At 45.2% G+C, this 20,917-nt stretch overlaps 1 protein-coding gene across 1 annotated transcript in view; it reads right to left on the bottom strand.

The window, feature by feature from the left end:
• Window positions 1–20,917, bottom strand: part of FAM163B (family with sequence similarity 163 member B) — a 528,280-nt gene that overhangs the window by 392,725 nt on the left and 114,638 nt on the right. The gene's annotated exons all lie outside the window — the stretch shown is intronic.

Raw genomic sequence — 20,917 nt, 5'->3', positions numbered from 1 at the left:
GTTTGAGGAGCTTTACACCATGGTATGGTCAGGTTTGCTTGATTGGTTTGGTCCACCTATATATATATATGTGTTGTGTGTTTCTGAGGCATGCCTGTTGCTGGTTGTGAATCAGTGAGCTGTAGAATTTTACTGAACCTCTCATCTATTTATGGTGATTTCGTTGTCATCCTGATGACTAGTATTGCGTCGGGGTGACAAGTATGTGCTTCGGGGTGGCAGCCTGAAGGCTCGCTTGTGGCAGGGGCGAGCAGGAGGACCAAAGTTGTTTTATGTTGGTTACGGTATGGTGAGTTAGGTATAGCCTTGGATCTAGAGTCTGCCCGTGGCAGGGGTGGATGGGAGGTGATTGGTGCTGTTATTGATGGTGTTTAAGAATGATAGGCGGAGTTCTGGAATTGCATAGTTGTGGGTTTTTCATGTGAAACCTCCATTGCTCTTGGGTTTGGATGAGATGTGAGTCGTTCCTTTGTGAAAATGTCTGATAGGAGGGAGATGTGTTGTGAAGCTTTTGTTGCAAGTGTGTTTGGAAAGGGGGAAGATGTGTTGTGATGTGCTTGGTTAGTCTGATGTGGTTTGCCATGTGATTTATGATGTCACCAGAGTGCCTGTGGAATGTTGATGCATGAGTGAGGGAATGCTATGATGAGAGTTCTACGCTGGGTCAGTTGAGCCTTCCCTCCCTGGGTGATGGGTGCCGGTGTCTGGTCTGTCCTGTCTTGGTCTTGGTCTTTCTATCTCCTTAGTTCTTAAGTCTGAAGTCTGAACTGTAACTGTAACATAAGAACTGAAGTAAACTTATCAAACAACCTAAAGCTGCCTGGACTGAGCTTTATAACAGAAACCATTCCAGAACCGTTTATTTTTCAAATAAAAGTATAGGAACAGTAAAACTTAATTAAAAGACGTAAAGGAGCTCCGCTGCTGACCGGTCCTGCCCACTTCGACCACTGATTGTGACCACAGTTTTCAGCCTCTGCATAATCCTTGGACATGGGTATCTACCTCACCGCGCACTGTGCAGAGAGTGTGGTGGCATTGGCCGGTGGACGCCTACCCACCATAGAGACCCCAGCATAGGTTAATGGTGTGCTGTGCATAATTGCCCGGGCTATTATTTGTATTCCAGAACAATCGATGTTTGCAGAGACCTGTTTCACACTCAATGAAAGAACTCTGTCTTCACCTCTTTAACTGGCAACTTCAGCTTAGAAGGATAGAGGCGTGAAAAACGCCAACTAAGACCGCGAGTTAATTAAAATAAATGTAAACAATACAAACGAAACCTCGTGGACGTCTCATTTCAGGACGTCTTTAATGGCCGTAAAGGAACTTAGACGGTAAGATCGTGTTGAAAATTGGGAAACAATGAGGCAGACTTGGGAACATCAATTATTGACTAGAGAAGGAGGAAATTAGGGCACATTAATGGTTGTTTTGGAGTATATGTCAGAAGGAGATGCATCACACAATACAAAAAGGTCCTGAATTACGAAGCATTTTCCAATGGGATTGTGCCATTGTAAAACGCTTTTGTAAATCAGGCCCAATGTCTATAAAGACTATGTTATGGAATGAGTGGCATAATGTACCACTGGAGGTGGGTATTAATTAAGCATTTCTGCATTGTATGTACTGCTCAGATGCACAGGGCCCGATTCATGGAATTATTTGCATGGAAAATAGTGCCAAACTGTACGCAAATCACCGTTGTCGATTCATAGAATCAAATGGGCTGTACATTTCCAGGACTTGCGTGGATTTCATGCAGGCTCGGCACGTCTCTGTGAGCCGTGACCGCATTGCGCGAGACACCGTGCAGACCGTGGGCGAGGTCTGCGCAGAGGGCAAAGTAGGCGGTGGAAAATGGGGAAGGACATGAGAAAAAGAGCGCAGCATGAGACGTATTCATGGAATCGAGTGCACAACCTCTCGGCAAGGAATTGGCCATGCAAGTCCTTCATACATAACACCACCCGAAGGCAGGCATACAAGCACTTGTGCATGGAATCGCCACGTGATGGTAACATTGCAAGTCAGATTATGGGGTGCGTGCCCGCAGTGAGGGTTCCAATCGGACTTAGGGGTGAATATGCAGTTTAGTAGGGTGCAGGAACGGTTTACGGGGTTCTCACGCAGATTTATCGAGTAATTACAGAGTTACGATTTGACATATGCATGTTGTCGGGATGCTGGCAACAGTTATGGCGGACGGTGAGCAGGGTCCCCAAGATACAGGCCTGCTTGCGGGGGTCCCCATGCACTGTCTGAAGGGTGTGGGTAATTGTGCCCACGGGAGCACGCAAAGGTAGCTGTTCTGGCTGTTTTATCATTGCGTGGGGGCGTGTCAGGGGATTCCAGGGGCGGCATTCGAATAGTTACTTTGCGCAGTGAATTCCATGAATACGTGGGTGTGCATGTTTTATTCTGCGCACAGGCTTGCGCACAATCCTTCTCGGAGCGCGTCCCTTGCGGGATCTTTCCATACATTTCCATGAATCGGGCCCACAGTCTCCTTCCAGTCTGGCCAAAAGACAACATCCAACACATTATACCATTTTACTAATGTGCATTTTCATTTACTTTTAACTGACCATGTTATGACGCTGCCATTACCAGACCAAATGTTATCCTCCTAAATTGCAGCTCAAGTGTAGTTAATATCTTTTTTATACTTATTGGAGAACTGTGTTTCCAGATATAAGTGCCAATTCACAACGCCCCTAAGGAGGATAATTAGAGGTGCAAAGATGCCCTTGCATCCTGTGGAATCACCCATCTGCGCACGCTGTCCTGCTCCACAAAAGGGACCTGTACGGACTGGGAGGTGGTGGGCTTGCTGTGGGAGAAAGAGGCCCACAGTCGGTCCCTTCATGCTAAACTTTAATGTTGGGCTGTTTCCATAACATATCATGTGTGACTCCCTAAAAGGTGAGAGGCTGGGATCAGTTCATCAGCAGCTGCAGCGGAGTAAAATGGAAGAAGTGAAGGGAAATGCTCATACCAATCACGAAGCCTTGTTTCTGCTTGAGTAGAGCGATGCTACCAGGGGCCTTAAAAGACCCCCGGCAGCACTGGATATTCCCCTGCAGGCTGCAACTGGCTTCTGATAGGGGAGACGTGTCTGGGTGAGAAGAGTTGCAAATCGGGTGCATTTATTTGTGAATCGGAATGCATGTTGCTCTGTTTCAGTCACTCTCACTCTGTGACTTCTGCTCGAACTCTGCAGGTGGCCTGGAGTGAACATGTCCACCCAAAACCTTGTGCACTTTGCAATTGACTATATGTAAATTAAAAAATGTACTCTTCCGAAATGAGCCATGAAATTGACTCCTGTGAGTAGCTGTTTGGAGCGATGCCAAAAGTAACGGTAACATACTGATGAGGGGAAATCTGACAATGTTCAACTGAAGCTGTTTCCTGTCTGAAGCGCAGATCCACCCTGCACCAGTGCACAACACAGTTCCAAATACTCTACTTAAGTTTGCAATGCCACCACTTCACTATTGGCTCTAAATGTTCAGCGGAGGACCCAACCACAGAATATCAGTCTCTCTTACAGTGGTGCCCCTGTTTTTAAATGATAATCTTCTAATGTGTGATCATTAGCTCTCCTGTAGTGCTGTGAAGGTGAAGGACTGTCGGAGGCGGCCAGCAGTGAGTTTTCAGTGAGTGATTTGCTGTGATTCGCTTGGCTGGTGCGGCTTGACGGTCCCTTGCAGGATCCCTAGGTCCGTTCCTCTAGCCATCCTTCGGCTTCGGTCTTAGGCTACCTGTGGGCTGCGTGGGAGCTGAGTGCCGAGAACAGCGTTTGTGGCTGCGAGTAAGCTGAGCGGCGCTGCCTGGGTGTACAGACTGTTTTCACTAGTGTTCCCAGTACTTCCAGGGTCACCCCTTTGGCACCTATTGGACCCGGACTCGGTCCCATCGCCAGGCTTGATACATTGCCAGGCTTGATACAGTGAGCATTGAGTGGGTTGGACCCGACTCAGTCTTTGCATGAGCCTGTGTGTTCGTTCAGTTGGGCTTTACGGGAGCCCAGGAGCTGCCGCAGTGGTTAGCCACAGGGATTTAACCTTGTTTATGTGCTGTGAGTCTGGGAGAGACTCAGGAGCTTTTTCAGACACGGGAAGAAATCTGCTGTGCCCTGTACAGTAGTACTCTGTGAGGCTCTGTGGCTGTGGGTGAAATCACCTAATGTAGCCAACTGAAGTATAATTAATTGTAGTTAACTGAAGTTCACTTTAGAATTTGTGGACAAATAGTGGGGTACTGCTCACTTATTTGAGGCACTGAGTCTCCGCCTGGGTCTCCGGTCTCCGGGTCCCCGGACTGTGGATGTGTGGGCTGTGAGTACTGTTGGACGGCAGCAGATAGTCCCTACTGACACCCTTTTGCCTATCACCAGTTGTACCAACTGCCTTAGGGGGCATATCAGGAAACTGTTGGAAAACGCTCCTTTGCTCCTGTTTACTCCTAGTGGCAATTGTGATAAACAGACAATATTAGGTGGACTTTAATAAGATCGGCTCTGCAGTCTTTCGTGGAAGTGAAAGCAGAGAATTACAAATCCCCGAAAAAGTAGAATGTCCCCCCGAAGAAAACTTACGCAGAACAGCTATAACTTGCACAATAAGAAACCCAAAGCACCTACAGGTAGAACTGTGAAAGGGGGTGCTAACAATAAATCAAAATAGCAAACACTGACAAGTAAAGGTACTATCACAATTTATTTCCACGCAACCCATCGGTTGAATCTATTCCGAATTCTATTGAAAAGGAACTAGTGTATAATCAGAGCACTAGTAATGTGCAAGACAATTCTTCGGTATTGATGATTGACAACAATTCCCTATTGGAGCTATGCCTCTCTGTCCAAAGATCGATGACTCCTGTCTTGAACAGTTCGGCTGTAGATAAAGGGAAAGTTGTGACAGCAAAAGAACTCCCACCAACTACGACAACTCCAGAGAGGCTCTCGATGTCACCAGACTTAACGTTACACTCAGAAACCCCAGAACCGGAGTCCAATACAGGCTCATTTTCTGATACTAATACCTTGGTCGAGATTAAATCTACTATGGCCTCTTTGCAGTTTGCACTATAAATATTGCTAAAACTGTGTGGCCGTATCCTTGAAAACACAATTAATTTGGCAACATCGAATACAGTAGAGAAAGAGGTGATTGAGGACCCGAGAACAATTTGTCTGAAGCCATACAGATGATTAAAGATCATACCCACCGCTGGAGGTGGATCAGAATGTGAATATTAACTCTGAGGTCTATTTCTCCCAGAAACAGCAGAGATTAGCTAGAAGGGCAATAACAAAGAAAAGATCATGTAATGCGTCCTTACTACCCTCTGAGTCTGATCCAGAGATTAAAAACATGAAAGAGAAGGGTGCCTCACTAGTTGGCTTATTACAGAGAAAGATAAAAATCTACCCGACGCAGAAGAAACACCACTTGAACCCTGTATTATGCCAAATGAACAATCAGTAGAAAACATCTCATCTACTCCTAACAATTCAAGGATGATCTCTTACCTTGAGACTATACAGAAGTCGGTGCATACAAATGAGGCGAAGAAGCCAGAAATGAGCACCAACCGTATCTGTATAATCAAGAATCTTTACCAAAATAACGATCATGACTGGTTGACACAAACAGAATTCTTGTTCAGGCTGCACTCTATTCCACAATTAAGAGTCTTGACATCAGATGACTTTGAATATATTGAACCATTAAATATTCAGAATACAAATGTATCGGCAATTTACTGCAAATTTTTGGCCACTGCTGATTTGCTGCGTATATATAAGGCCAACTTACTGGAGGTTGACGTGGAAATTGACGCGGATCCGGGTAAAGAAGATCCGGACTGCACAAGGAAAGTGCTGTTTGAAGCTAAGATTAAGACCAGTATAACCCAGCTCCCTGCAAGTAATGAGGTTCAACTGGCAGATGTACAAAACATCTTAAAGTGGCTGCAGAATCTTTGCCGGTAGTATTGAAAAAAGACTGAGGGATTTCATTTCTCTCATGGAACATTGGGGGTTTCAGTCATTTAATCACTCAGAATGGTTTGTTGCCATACATAAGTAACTATACATGTACTTGTCTACAAGAGGTATGGCTGACTGGCCCAGTTGTATTGACTGGATATACAGTTTTTCAATCCCTTGCTAAAAAATGTGAAAGGGGAAGACCTTTTGGGGGATTAATAGTGGGCATTCAGCATAATGTCAAATCACGTTGTATAGAAACTAAAACAGATGAGTTTCTGTTTGCGATTGAATTGGTCCTATGCATCGAGAATAAGGTTGAGAAAATGCTATTGATAAGTCTGTATAATCCTCCTGGGGATGCCCAAACTGCAATTATTCCAGAGTCTGTTCATGACATTATGATCAATTGGACTTTTAATCAGGAGAATACATCTGTAATGATTATTGGGGATTTCAATTGTTATATGTCTGAAGGTGTGGGGACAACGAGGAATCTACATTTAAGACCGAAGAGTGTAATGTCCTATAAGAAAGTGGACCCCAAAGGACAGTATTGGTTGAGCTTTTTACAACTATGGGACATGGAGATGATTAATGGTAGAACAACAAATGATTTTCCCGGTCAACCTACTTGGGAAAGTGGTGGTTCAAAAAGTATCTTGGATTATATTTTTGTGACTGCAGTCATTGGTAGCCGGGTGAAGGATATGAAGGTTTCCAACCATATCTGGAGCGATCATGCCTCACTTGGGTTAAATCTGAGTGCTGACGATTTAAATCATGCTGTCAAATCCATGGGGGCCCTAAGGGTAAATCATGCTGCAACAAGTATTTCCTGGTCAGAGAAAAACCATAGCCAAAGTGGTAGCTACTTTGTCATTAGACCAGTATAAGGATACCAGCCGATTCCATGTTATGTCCATAGATAATATTGAAAATTGTATTTCTACACTTGCAAGTGTGCATGCCACAACTGGTAAGAGAGGTGCAGTAATAGGTGTTAGCAAGAGAAACATGTTTGACTGTGAAGTTAGAGATGTTAAAAGGCTACTCAGAGCAGAAATAAGGAAGGCAAGGAAAACATCTATGTCGATCAAATGCTATCTTTCTGTTTGTAAAACACTCAAGGGTAAGTTTCAGTCATGGTTAAGACAAAAAAAGTACCTTAAGAAATTAAAACAATGGCAAGAGACCATAAGGTTACTATGTACCAAGAATTCTTGTAACATCTGGGCACTCTTGGGAGAAGTAAGAGGCAATAGGACCAATTCAATTCTTAATCCTATTGGTGCCCATAAATGGGAAAGATTCCGGAGAGATCGTAATATGCCTAGCAACGTCGAGGTAACGGTGGCCGAAAACATATTTCCACCTATGCTCCCATTTATTGTAACGGTTGCTACGCTCATTGGTAAGATAAATAAGTTAAAATCTTCAAGGGCACCTGGACCTTACGGTCTGGCCAACTTCACATTGAAATGTAACCCTATATTCTGGGCCGAACTGCTAAAGATTCTCTTTGAAACAAATATGCTGGAAGATAGAATAACCGGTTCTTGGCAAACAGCTACACTTATACCAGTGCACAAGAAGGGTGATAAGAGCGATCCTAGCAATTATAAATTGTTATCGATGTTGGATTGCACTGGGAAACTCTTTGCAGGTTAAATCATTGATAAATTACATGAATGGGTGGTTAAGGAAAATATATTCAATTGCTTTCAAAGTGGCTTTAGGAGGGGCTACTCTACGACACATAATCTGATCATCTTAGATACCTTGCGTACTGCAGCTAGAAATAAGGATAATCCTCCCTTGTATGCGTTATACATAGACTTTAAGGCAGCTTTTGATTTGGTCCATTGAGATATTCAATGGACCAAATTAGAATCACTCGGCTGCCCACAAGGCCTGTTGTATTATCTTAGGCTTCTTCATCAGAACAACACAGTCTCCCTGAACATGACGACTCAAATTGAACAAAATAGAGGAGTCAAGCAGGGCTGTGTTACGACCCGACTCTATACAATCTATTTACATAGAACCTACCGGCTGCAATTGAAAATATCCATAATGCCCCCCTAAAATTTGTGATAAACACTGCCCAGCCCTCGCCTATGCGGACGATTTAGTGATATTAGATCACACCTTTAGTGGCCTGTGGAGATTAGCGGAAGCTTTATGGCTATACGCAAAAAGCAATGGTTTAATAATAAATCTGCAGAAAACCCAGAGAAAAAAGTAGCACAAACTAGCCTTAAGATTCAGGAGTTGGAGATTTTATACACCCCGAATTACAGATACTTGGGAATTGAATTTGAAACTAAGGGGGACTATCTCCAATGTAAGCAGACGAGAATGATCAGGGCTGCCCGAATTTCCGCAATGGTGTATCGCTTTACCATCTCCCATGGTGGTTTTACTGTTTGGGCTGCGTGTTTGCTGTACCAACAGGTTTTAGCCCCGATGATGACCTATGGTCTTTAAGCCCTACAAACAATGAACCTTAACTGGTTGCAGGTTGTGGAAGGCAAATATTGGTAAAAAGATTCTAGGCCTCCCAACCTGCATACCAATGACCATCATTAGGCTTGAGGTTGAGGTTCCCAACAAAAGAGCTGAATTGTATCTACTGATGTTGAGTAGCCGTGGTAATCAATTAATTGACACCACGAGGAAAGAAATCATCATACAGACCGGGAAATCACTCCTAAAAAATAAGGTTGATATATACCTGAAAAAAATTGGATGGTATACTCGTGATGGGGAGTTTACTCAAAGGTCAAGAACGGCATTACTTAAAAAAGCAGATCTTGGTGATTTGCTAGAGAATTATGCCCATTTGGAAAAGCTTAAGAAATACCACTTTGTTACGTATATTTTTTATACATATAAAAAAGCACAGTCTACCTTAATTTATGTCCGGCAGTGACAGTAAGGTGTTTTATTTTATTTCTTAGGGTGAATCATCTTCCGGTGCTGGCTAACACAGGCTCAGTAAATCAGATTCCTTATTCGGAATGCTACTGTCGATTATGTAAGAACAATTCAATAGCAGAAACAGGTAAACATGTTTTAATTAACTGTCCTAAACTATTAACAACATATCAGACTTACTATGGTAAATGTGTCCATAACAGTGAGTACGTAGCAGAATTAGCCTTTTGGTGTAGCTGTATTAATACAACAAATATTAACCTTTTTCTTGCAATGTACAATGCATGGTTATTGATTGAGAGTTTACTGGAAATCTCTATTTGAACTGATTTCCTTTTTTAAGTTGAATTAATTTGAGGTCGGAAGGCCTTACATTTTTATTGTATGTGGAAGCAGTGAATGAAGCTGTTAGCCAATGGTTGTGGAAAAGTTAAGATTCCAGATTTGTTCTGTTTGTTTAATTTGAGTGATTGAATTTTATACATTATTTAGGTATGATTTGATTTGGTTTTATTGTTGTCTAATTTTTGAAGATATGCATTGTAAATCTTATGAAAATGTAGTTATTGATGTTATTTTACTTATTGCAAATATTAAGTTTATTTGTGTACTTTGAAATTGATTTATATTGTACATTTATATGTCATGTGTAAAGTCTATTTATAGACTATACCACATTAATAATAAATTATTGTAATTATTCCAAGTTGCTCACTGTGGTATATAATAATGGATTTAACTGAATATGGGACTGCTGGTCTTCTGCATATCCACTCTGATGTGAATTAGAAACTCAACTTCAGAAAGCTTTGCCTCAGATTATTCTTATTTCCATATACACCGGAGAAGTGCCGAGCCAAATGCAGCTGACTGTTTAGACTCATGATTCTAAACTATTATGGTCTACCGAAAATATAATGACCACATCAAGAACATACTGCACACTATTGAAATTAAATAAGTATGCTGAGATGAAATATGTATGCACATGCTCCCATAAAGCTCAATGTTTCAATATTATTCAATGTTATGTTAAGGAGCATTTGACAGGCCCGCAAGAGTTCAAACACTAAGCTCAAAAAGTCACGGAATGTAACAGGAACAGCAGAAAGAATAGAATAAGACAGGTGCTGGAAATGTCAGCCCGGTCTCCACCACCAGTCTCTGTCTAATCTCATCAGTCATTTACGCTGCAGAGTACACGCGTTGATCTTGGTGATTTTACCGCAACACGTTCTACCACGCCGAAGACTCTCCCAGGCCTGCACGGCTCCTTCCCAACCTTCCCTCCTACTCACCACCATGCCTCAGGCCCTGTGAGGTGCCAAGTTCCCACCACTTCATGCCACCCAAAGCTCCCCATTTTCCACCACTCACGGCTCTACCCTCAATCACTTCTTACTTACATGTGAGTCCTCACGCGTAACCTAACTCCCCCCTCCTTCCTTCATCTTCATCTACCCTCCACCTGCTGTCCACCGAAGTCGCGAGCACTACCAGTGGCTGTCCAGTGGATCTACTCATTGTGACTCTCTGTGAACTTTCTACCCCTGGCCATGCAGAAGGTTTCCCAGCATGAAGCTCACTACAACATGACCCGCTGACAATTGCATTAAGTATCTCAATGTGGGCCATCTTTAATACATCTTTATTGTTATTGGCTGGTCAGATAGCACAGCGAGTAGAGCACTCTCAGGTTCGAATACCGATGTCGATAAATGAGCACCACACACCGTGGATAATAAGAAGCTCTCAGATGCCTAAGGGTTATTAGCGCTATATAAATGTGAAATTATTATTATTATTACCCATCAGGGTATCAGAAGAGTATTGGTCTGATCATGTGATTTGTTTGTTCCATATGAAAATTCACCTGTTGCATTAAACACAGCAAAAAAGTATGTTTAAATTCCGAGCTTTGAGTAAACTTGTGGAATAATACAGATAATACTGCTTTTTTCTTCCAATTAATTCTTCCTGCTAGATTCCTCTCATAGCCCAGGAATGAAATAATAGCTGGTATTACCCAACCGGATGATACTCAATGTATCCACCTCTGGAAATTGAATGCTAGGCACAGTGACGTCATTTGGGGGTCACCAGAGGTCGCAACAGCAATCTCTGGCATGTTCCTAGCGACCTCTGCTAACATTTTGCAACCTCTGTACTTTGAGCTTGCACTTTTTAAAATAGTTTGTGAAAGCAACACTATTTAAAAAAAAGCGCAAGCTCCATTAGGCCTGGCTGCCTGGCTGGACACAGCACTTTCTGTGTCTGCAGTGTTCTCTCTGTGGCAAGATCATGGTTGCTTGGCAACCTGAAGTCCGTGCAGGAGTGGCCCCAGCCACGCATGCTCACCGTCCCTTCTGGTCTCTCTGGCTTCAGCCCAAATGTGTCTTCATCTGTGCTCGAGTCGGGAGGCATGCCGGCTCTGGTGTCGTTCCTATTCTGTTAAGTGTTGGGAGGGCCAGATGGTGGATCTCAGCAGCTCCGGTATGGGGGACATGCAATGCAATTGACATATTCTCTGGTTGTGTAACTCTTATTACAGGGAGGCTGCTGTTGTGCATTATGGATCTGTGCATTTCAGCACGTGTGTGATAATACCGCTTTCCCGTTGGTACGTTTGGTTTCTGTTTCATGTGGCCTATGCACAAATGCTTTGTAAAACAAAAGGTGCATTAAAGCAGGTCAGATTACAACAATCCGCTTCCCCACATTTCCAAGTGCTTTATATATTGGTTTCAAAGCAAAAAGAAAATTAAATAGGAAACGTATTTTCTAGTAAAATTATGTAATTTCGGTTACACCGCAGTGGTGACATATGTGAGCAAAATGTGCACGGGAAGCAGAGCGGAGGTGGACTGGGTATAGTGAAATAATGGTTATCATCTACAGACTACGCCTCTCAGGCTGGTAAGGCTGGTGCAGAGTCAGTCGTGTGTCTGACAATCATAGCTATTGCCTGAGCACACGGCTGATAAGAGCACCCAGGTGCATACTCGAATAAGCAGATCTCGCCAGGCAGTGAGGATGGCTTTCCTCTACAGAAATCAGGCAAAAATCACCTTCATTTACCGTACCTCTCCCAACACTCTGGCTGTGCTCCAGCAGTCAGTCAGATGTCAGGCGCATCTGTCTGAAATACATAGGCCCACAGAGACGGGCATGTGCATAAGCACCACCATTTGGGCAGATTAACATCAGCCCCTGTACTAAAACCAAAACTATCAGACCCAGCAGAAGAAGATTCACCCTTGCCCAATCCAATCAGTTTATGCTCAAGGAGGATCTATCCCCATTACGTGCCCCATTTGCTCCGTTCACATGTCTATTTTTCTGCAGACTTCAGGAAATAGCTTATGCTCATTTCCATTTCTGTGTCTGAACATAGGTGCACAGCACACACCTGAGCACAGCTGACACCTCCATGCCCAGCACACCCAGAACACTGATGTGGACACCTCGGATGTAGTTTCTGAAATACCTGTAATGTATGTCTGTGATTAATTCTAATCACAAGGGGTGAGTGGAAGGCAGGGTCTCTGGGTCCGGCTTTTCAATTGCTTAGTAACAGGCTCAAGCGTTTCATGAAAATAACGTGTTAGCAAGGAAAAACAGAGAGAAGCAAGAAAAGAACTTGACGGATGTCATTTTGTAAATGCACATCTCTTGGGACTTTCTGTTGCAGCAGCTCCAATTAAGTCATGAACTCTCTGAAGACTACTTTGAAAAAACACAGGGAGGCACCCTGAGTGAAAGGTTTGATGGTAAGGCTTGAATAAAGCGAATGCAAAGAGTTCCCATGAGGAGGTGTTTTGTCCTGGGAGGGGTAGGAACTGGGTGGGAATGGCCATAGGGATTAGAATGGCCGTGGGCAGCCAAAGGGTGTGCAACTAACCAAACTACACCTACAAGCTGTGTGTCCCTCCCTATATCCCATTTCTCCCTATCCATGAGCCAATCCAATAGTTTTAGACACTAATCAAACCGATTATAAACTTAGCTCTAGGTTCTGAAGGCAATGGGCCTCATGACGAGGAAGGAGGTAGCCATGCCTCTATTTGCAGCATGGCTACCCCCATTCCGGGTACCAGGTCCAGATTCCTGGAATGGGGAAATACCGGGCCATTCTGACCTTGGAGGGCCCGGTATTTCCCCAATTCCAGGAACACAGACCCTGTACATCCCCATTCGAGCCCCCAAGGCCTCAATGGGAATAGGGAGGATGCAAACAACGGGCCCGTTAATGAAGGGCCTGTTGTTTGCATCCTAGGCTGCTTGCAGGACACGCTAACGTTGCCTGGTAAAACCAGGCGTCCATAGCGTGTCCTGTGAGAAGACCTCGTAATGAGGCGGGAGGGGGTTAACGGGGCCGGGAGCTCTACCGGCCTCGTTAACCCCCTACCGCCTTCCTCGTAATGAGGCCCAATGAGTATCAGAGACGCCGAGCTGTTTTTTGCAGGAATAATGTAGTCAATGTAGCAACCGCAAACAATACATCACAACCCACAACCCAACACATCCTACTGAGAGGTAACCTTGAAGGTAAGTTGTCGAAACAGAAAACAAATGCTGAATGCTCCCCTTCACTCCTGGCTTTCTGCTAGCCCTATACCCACCCCTGCCCCCCGCAAGAATGTGATTTTGCTCTGTAATAACAGGGATGATCCACATAAAGAGAGAATTTGGTTTCATACACCTACCATGGTAACATGGGACTTTGGCACACTGATAAAAACGCACCATATTATGATCCATTCTTGTATGAAATGTATGTCACAATATAGTGATATCACAATCATATTTTTCTTTGTTTACTGAACGACGATGCTATGTGATGCCACTTACTGAGAGGTCAAATGGTGACGGGTCGTGTGTTAACATGTCTATGATGTCATAATGGGGTGAGGGTTAAATGACATCTCCCTGTGATGTCACCTGGGGGCGTGGTCAAATTACATCACTTCCTGTGATGTCACTTTTGGGGGTGTGGCATTGTGATGTCACTTCCGCTACCCCTGGCATTTTGGTGAAAATGCGTCCCTGGCTAGGCCGCCCAGCTGGGCTTCAAACACTTGACTGTGCGTTGCACGCTGATCTAACTCGCCGAACAACGAAAGAACTTGCAGGATGATTACATTTTCAGAGCGGGAAATAACACATAGCAAGATCAAAGTAACCATTTATACTGAAGATTGCTTCCGGCAGGAAATGAGTGTGAAACGACCAGTGCGAAACTGAGAGTGTGCAGCGGCATGAGTGCGACAAGGTGAATGCATAGAGAAGATGGCGAAACAAGTAGAGCATTCCTGAGGCTGAGAGCGGGTCCAGCACAGAGGTTGTTTGGTGTTCCAGGGGTCAGTGCCGGAATATCCATTAGGCAAAGTAGGCACCAGCCTATGGGCTCCACTCCTTCTAGGAGCCCTGCGACAACGGATCAAAATAAAGCGATGCAGAAAATTAAAATCATATTAGGAGAAAGTTTGCGAAGGGGGACGCTATTTCGACTGCCTAGGGGCCTCCACAGGGTTTAACCCGGCCCTGCTAGGAGTCTACCCCAGATTAAGGGATCTCGGGTGGCTGTGTGGCAGGTGTGAAGGCGGGGCTCCGCGGGTCACCCCGGATTATGGCAAGAAACAGATAGGGACAATGATTAGAGGCAGACAAGACTGAAAGGAAAGGGGTGAGTGCTGCAATGGAGAAGGATAAGATGGACTGTATGGGAGGAGCACACTATTGTGATGGCAAGGGGGCAGGGAAGGGCTTGCACCCGAAGCAGCGGTGAAAGTATGGGCTGGGGAACACCAGCTGGCAGATTCAGGGTAGCAGGGAAGATTGACACCTGAAGCCGTGACTGAGAAGGGGTCGATCAAGATAAGGCAACAGGCAGAGCGGCAAGTGAGTGCCACTGTGGCGGGAGTGCATGAAGACAGAGTATCGGCAGGGTGGGGGTATGTCGGGATCATGGAGGGCAGGAGGTTGTTGGAGACAGGTCCTGAACTTGCAGATGGAGAACAACACTGTGAGCCTGTGAGTGAGAAGGCAACAAGGCAATCCGTAAAGATGGACTATTGCCTAATCGGATGCTAGGAAACGAGGCTGTGGTCATGCACAATGGCCACATAAGACCGAAAATTATATCAAAATCAATCAAAACCTCTAAAATGACCATTGCACTTAATTATTCTTACACATCGAGAAAGTGCCACCTGCTGCGTACAACTAATAGCTCCTTTAACAAGCAGAATGACCTTTTATAAGTGATTAGAATACAATGTAAATTGCACTCTAGTTCCATTGTTTTCAATCTAGTTAACCGTCACATTGGGAATATGCTGGTTGCCCTATTGCTCATTCCCCTTCCTTTTCTCTAATGAACAAACTCAATTGTATTTTGTATTCAACAGGGACTTCAGACATTGATGGCTGGAGCAGTTTTCCTGCTGGGTGCTTTAAAGCCTGTACATATGGTAGATAATATACCAGTGTGGAACTGAGGATAGGGTGGAGCAAGAAACAATGGGACTCATTACGTGTCCGGCAGTAGCCGTGCAGGTAAAACCGGCAGGCTGCCGCTGGACCCGTAGGGAATAACCGGCTCCAGACTTGCTGGAATCACTGGGGCATTACAGCCCTGGTGATCCAGTCATTCCGGAGCCGGCATTCTGTTACTCCCCATTCCCATGGAGTCCAATACTCCATGGGAATGAGTACCGGACTACCGTGGAAACACCGGCACCGTAATTAACTGTGCTGGTGTTTCCATTTCCGTCTGCATGCATGTGGCGTTACTCCCGCCAGCAAACTCTGAATGAGGCCCAACAACTGAGAACAGTACAAGAAAAAAGTGAAATACACGTGCAATTATTACAGTATTTTGATATATACAAGATATGCAATCCAGTGGTGATGGGGATTTGGAAGGGTGGTGGCGAAAGCATGACACGACTCTGGGACTCCCACCTGCGAGACAATGTGGTTCATAAGATCGATTTTGAAGCCAGTCACTTTTGGAATGTCCACACTTTCTAGGGTAGCGTGTTCGAATGGTGCAGCATAAGCAATGCAAAGGAGCAAAAGTGAGAAGCAGCGGATAGTGGAAGGAGGCAGTTAGGTTGAGGAGAGAATGAGAGCATGTCGTGCAAGGGGGTGAATAGCGGCAGATAGGTAGAGGGTGAAGCCCATGGATCAATTTAAAGACAAGCAGAAGGTATATAAATAGGGATAAGGAGCAATTTTGATGAATAGCCACCCTCCAGAAGTGGCATGCAGAGGTGAGCGAGAGTCATGGGATGTTGTAAGGGGCGCAAGTAACAGAATTCAATAACTTGTTGAGAAAAGTAAAGGAGAGGACGGGGAGTCCAAAGAGGTGGTTAAAGCAGCAACTGGGCCTTCTGAGGCCCAGTGGTGAGTCGTTGGGTAGAGTGAACAGTGAATTGGGGATGGATTTCCAGGTTGTTATGGAGGTTAACCCTGGCAGATGTTGCAGTGGAGGTGATGAAGATCTGAAGTTTCATGACACGATTAATTGAAAGTCCTAGTTGACAAGCCTTCAGGGATAAAACAAGGAGGTCAGGGGAAATGATGTAGAGAAGCAAATAAGGCTATGACAGTTGACGCCAGGACACACATCACTCCAGTTTTACAGGAATTAACCCCAGGAAGCACCACACACGCAGTGTTGACTACCAGAAAGGTGGTAGTAATGCACATAGACACCTAAGGAGAGAGGGATGGGTAGGAGGAGAGGATCTGATAGATGCTATGAGAAATCAAATGAGGAGATGGGTTTGCCTATAGAGCAGGTGGCCAAGAACACAGACCTTTGGACCTCTACGGAGAGGAAGGTGGGACGGAGTTCCTGATGTTACATGCAAATGCATAAGTAGTGATCTGCCAGGTAGGACGCCAACCTAGCAACGATGGGGTTCTTGGAGGCCAACCTTGTAGAGGGTCCAAGTGATGGAGGGATGATCAACTGGGTCAATTACATTGCAGCGATCAAACATAATGAGGACCAATGACAGCTGCCAATGGTGAGCTGCAATGAGGCAGTTACAGATGTGGATGAGAGGTTTTTCTGTAGACTGACTGCTCCTGAATCCAGATTGGAAGGACACTCAGTCTGTTGTCCACCAGGTAGTCAGTAATGTGCTTTAAACACTGCACATTCAAAAATACCACTGTCAGCTCTGTTTTCCTGTCCAAAGTCCTTATAACTTTCATTCATTGAGCAGACCCCTTATCTATATAAAAAAGCTTTCTGTGGTGCCACAGTGTGACTTAGCCAGAGTCTCGCTTGTACCAGCACATGAAGGTCCATCTCCAAGTGCACTCTTTCTATGTCTTCTCCAAACAGGCCAGCTTTTAGGATGACAGATAGTAATGGTGAATTGTTTCATGTGCTGCTTGAAACTTAGAATAAATCCCACTCTGACAGTGCCTATGCCCGCCTTCACAACAACGTGGACCTCTAACACCTGAAGGGGAACGTATCATTATGCTCCTCGTGCCCTGCAATGCCTTTACTGCCAGCACATGGTGGAAAGCCTCTTGGCTCAATGTGGCCAAACACTCTAAAATCAAAGCTTCTTCCCCAGGCTCTAAAAGTAACAGCTCCCAATGTGTTTGCACAGCTCTCAAATATTACCTGCCATTCTTTCCATGTACTGGTGAGACCCATGGGGATTGTAAAAGAAAATACAGTGGCAGTGCATGAAGTAATACATTGACAATATGGCCTGTGCAATTTAGGAGCTCGGTGTCTCAGTCTGAGTCGGTGATTTCTTTCGTGTTAAGCGTTTCCCCTCATTCATTACCACATCTTCTGTGTGCGCTAAAACCACCCGACCAACAATGCCTGCCTAAAACACAGAAGCATCTAAGGAACTGCTCATCCATTCTCAAAGGTGACTTCCAATGTCCACGCAGTGCACTCGGCGTAGCCGCTGAAACGAGCCCTCGTCTGTAAATAAAATGAACAGCACCTGTACACACTCCCAATTACTTATTAGGTTGTTCACTTCAGCAGTTACCTGCAAGGGAGTTTGCGAGTGTCTGGGCACACACTTGCAATCAGAGATCCGAAACATCACCTGTGCTTGTGGAAGATGAGGCTGCACCTCTCCTTCATATGCTCCCACAGATGGCTTACACACTGGAGCGAGACATCTTCCAGCTCCAGGACTGTGCATTGACTATTTTGAAGCTTCTAAAACCATAACTGACGGCAGTTGCAACAATGTTCCAAATACACAAAGGCTCTTTGACAGAGATTCCTCAGTGCTCTTGGATGCATGTCCAAAGTGGGATGAGTTGCTCGAAAACCGTTACCCACTCAGTCCAAGCGCTGTACTCTTCCACATATGATTTGCTTTTTAAATTATCAGCAAAAGTAGGCGACATTGTGCCACATTACGCGTCTGGTGGTAACCCTGCCGGCGCTACGGTCAGGTTGCTGCCGGACCTGTAATAAGGTACTGGCACCTGACTTGCTGGTGCCACCAGGAGATTACAAGTCTGTCGGCCTGGGAAGTTAGGGCCGGCAAATTGTTAGTCCCCATTCCCATAGAGTCTTATAGGAGTGGGGATACGGAAGCACCAACACCATTAGTAATGGTGCCCGTGCTTCCGTGAATAGTCTACCTACTGTGGCAGCAGCGCTCAGCAGGGTCAGAAGTGTGGGGCACAGTGGACAAAACAAGCAGACTCAGAGTTTGCCGATCCAGAAATAAGGGTTCCAGTGAGATTACCGTCAGCATTGTTTCTGAACCGGCAAACTCCTATTGAGGCCCATTGTCTATCTTCAAATTCTATTTAGTATACTCATGGCCACAGAAGACACATTGTGCCTCATTACGAGTTTGGCGGTTTAGTGAAAAAGTGGCAGTTATCCATTTGCCTCCACTTTTACCGCACTGACAAATTACAAGAACAGAAAACAGCCGTAATTCTGCTGGCACTAATTCAATGACAGAATTACTGCCAAGTAAACCACTGGTAATTCCACCAGTGCTAATTCCACTGGTGGAATTACCACCCAAAAAAGCAACAGTAATTCCGCCTCCACGGCTGAAGATATTCCGAAGAGTAGGCGTTTGTATCCATACAGCCCTCTGTGCGTTGGTAATGTGGTGATATAATGGGACTCCAATTCCAGTACTAGATGATGACAACCAGATCTGAGGTCCAGCTCTGACAAATATCGAGTGCCTTGCAGGTCTGCCAAGATGTCGTCCAGTGTTGGAGTGATGTGTCTCTCTAAATGTAAAGCTCTATTCGGGAGGCGCAATATCTACGCAAATGCATATGGACTCAGGTTGTTTGGGTTTTCTTGCGATGACGATGGGAGAGAACCAAGGGTTGGCCCTTCCTTGATGATATCCAGCTTGTCTAGGTTGTGCAGTTCTTTCTCAACATTCTCCCTCAGGTGGAATGGCACCCAACAGTATTTCAGCACGACTAGCTGTACCGTGTTGTCAATATGATGGCGTATTGGGTAACCTGTGAGTTTTCCTATCCCTGTGAATGCAGCCACGAACCAGGTTAGCAGGGACTGTATGTCCTCCAGATACGCACCAAAAGCAAAGTTAACTATGTGCAATGCCTCAGAGGCGGCACACCCAAAGAGCGTGCCATTGCTCACTTTGGTGGCAAAAAATCTAGCCTTGATAGATGTGTCCTCATGGTGAACATGGGCCACGAACATGCCTTCCAGTGGTAGCGGATGTTTCCTGACAAAGGTGAAGATGCCACTTTTGTGTCTTTTAGAGATGGGGAATTGATGTCCCTATGTTGATCAGCACAGGGACTTGAGAGCCACAGATGCAGACTATGCATTTTGGCTGATGCCTCTTTGATTTTTGCAGTTCGGACATGCTCGATATGAAGAATAAATCTTCCTTGTCTTCTTCCTGCTCTTGTGGTTCATACGCTTCTAGCAGAGGCTGCTCTACCTCAGCCACTTTCCATATCGATCTCTGAGAAAGTCGTCTCTGGGATGCCTGTCCCCTCGAGTGCATGGATGATGCTAGCACACAGCAGATGCGTGCATTGTGGTTGACGATGCATAGATCACCCTTTGACGGGCACTCTTTGGTGTGGAGGAGGTCGTTGCCACAGTTGAGACACAGGGTTGGATCGTTTCCCCCCTCATCTTTCTTGTTCCACGGTGGGCGCTTGTCAGACCTCTGAAATTTCTGTCTGCCTTGAGCACATTCATCTGCTAGTTTGACTGACTTCATTGCGGCACACATTTCGTTTCGCTCTGACATCTGCCAGTTTGTGAGAACGACCCAATTCTAGAATGCTCGCTAGTGTAATTCCAGACTCATGGGCGGGCTGTAGGGTTTCAAAGAGATTGCGGAAGCTGAGGCTAGCTGAACAAAGCATAATTGACTTTGTTGTATCATCATCATCTTCCACCTGCATGGCCTTCAGAAACATCTCCAGCCCCTTTACCAATGCAGCACTACCTGGGCCCTAGGGACGATGGGGCACGAGCGATGTCGTATTCCTGCAATGGGGTGAGGTATGTCACTGAGCGTGTCACTCTTGCACCTGCCGTGGCCCCCCCAGCGCTGTTTGCCATTGTTAATGTTCTGCAGGTAGTTGTGGCGATTACCGTCCCACTACCTGCTTTGCTGTGGGCTATTCAGGGCTTGGGCCGGGTGGCAACCGATTGATTTCTCGATATCGCCTTGGATGTAGGGGACAGGGTGCACATGCACTCTCGTGGGAGCTGCAACCATCTGTTGGTCACCTCTCCTTTCCTTCACTTCCGTTGGGCCTGGCACTCTGGTCACCAGGGAGGGCGCACAAGCACTCCTCGTAGGAGCTGCAACCCTTTATTTAATACCTGTTGAAAAGTGTTCCTGCCTGGGAGGAACTTGGCATCTCGTTGTGTTGTATTTTTTTTTTTTTAATGGAGTGTGGAGTGTGTCCATGCTGACCACTTTTGGGTCCAGG

Source organism: Ambystoma mexicanum, chromosome 8, assembly GCF_040938575.1.
Source record: "Ambystoma mexicanum isolate Mex_15411 chromosome 8, UKY_AmexF1_1, whole genome shotgun sequence".
Classification (NCBI taxonomy): Eukaryota; Metazoa; Chordata; class Amphibia; order Caudata; family Ambystomatidae; genus Ambystoma; species Ambystoma mexicanum.
The sequence above is the reverse complement of the archived record's forward strand: the minus strand, read 5'-3'. Positions and strand labels throughout refer to the sequence as shown.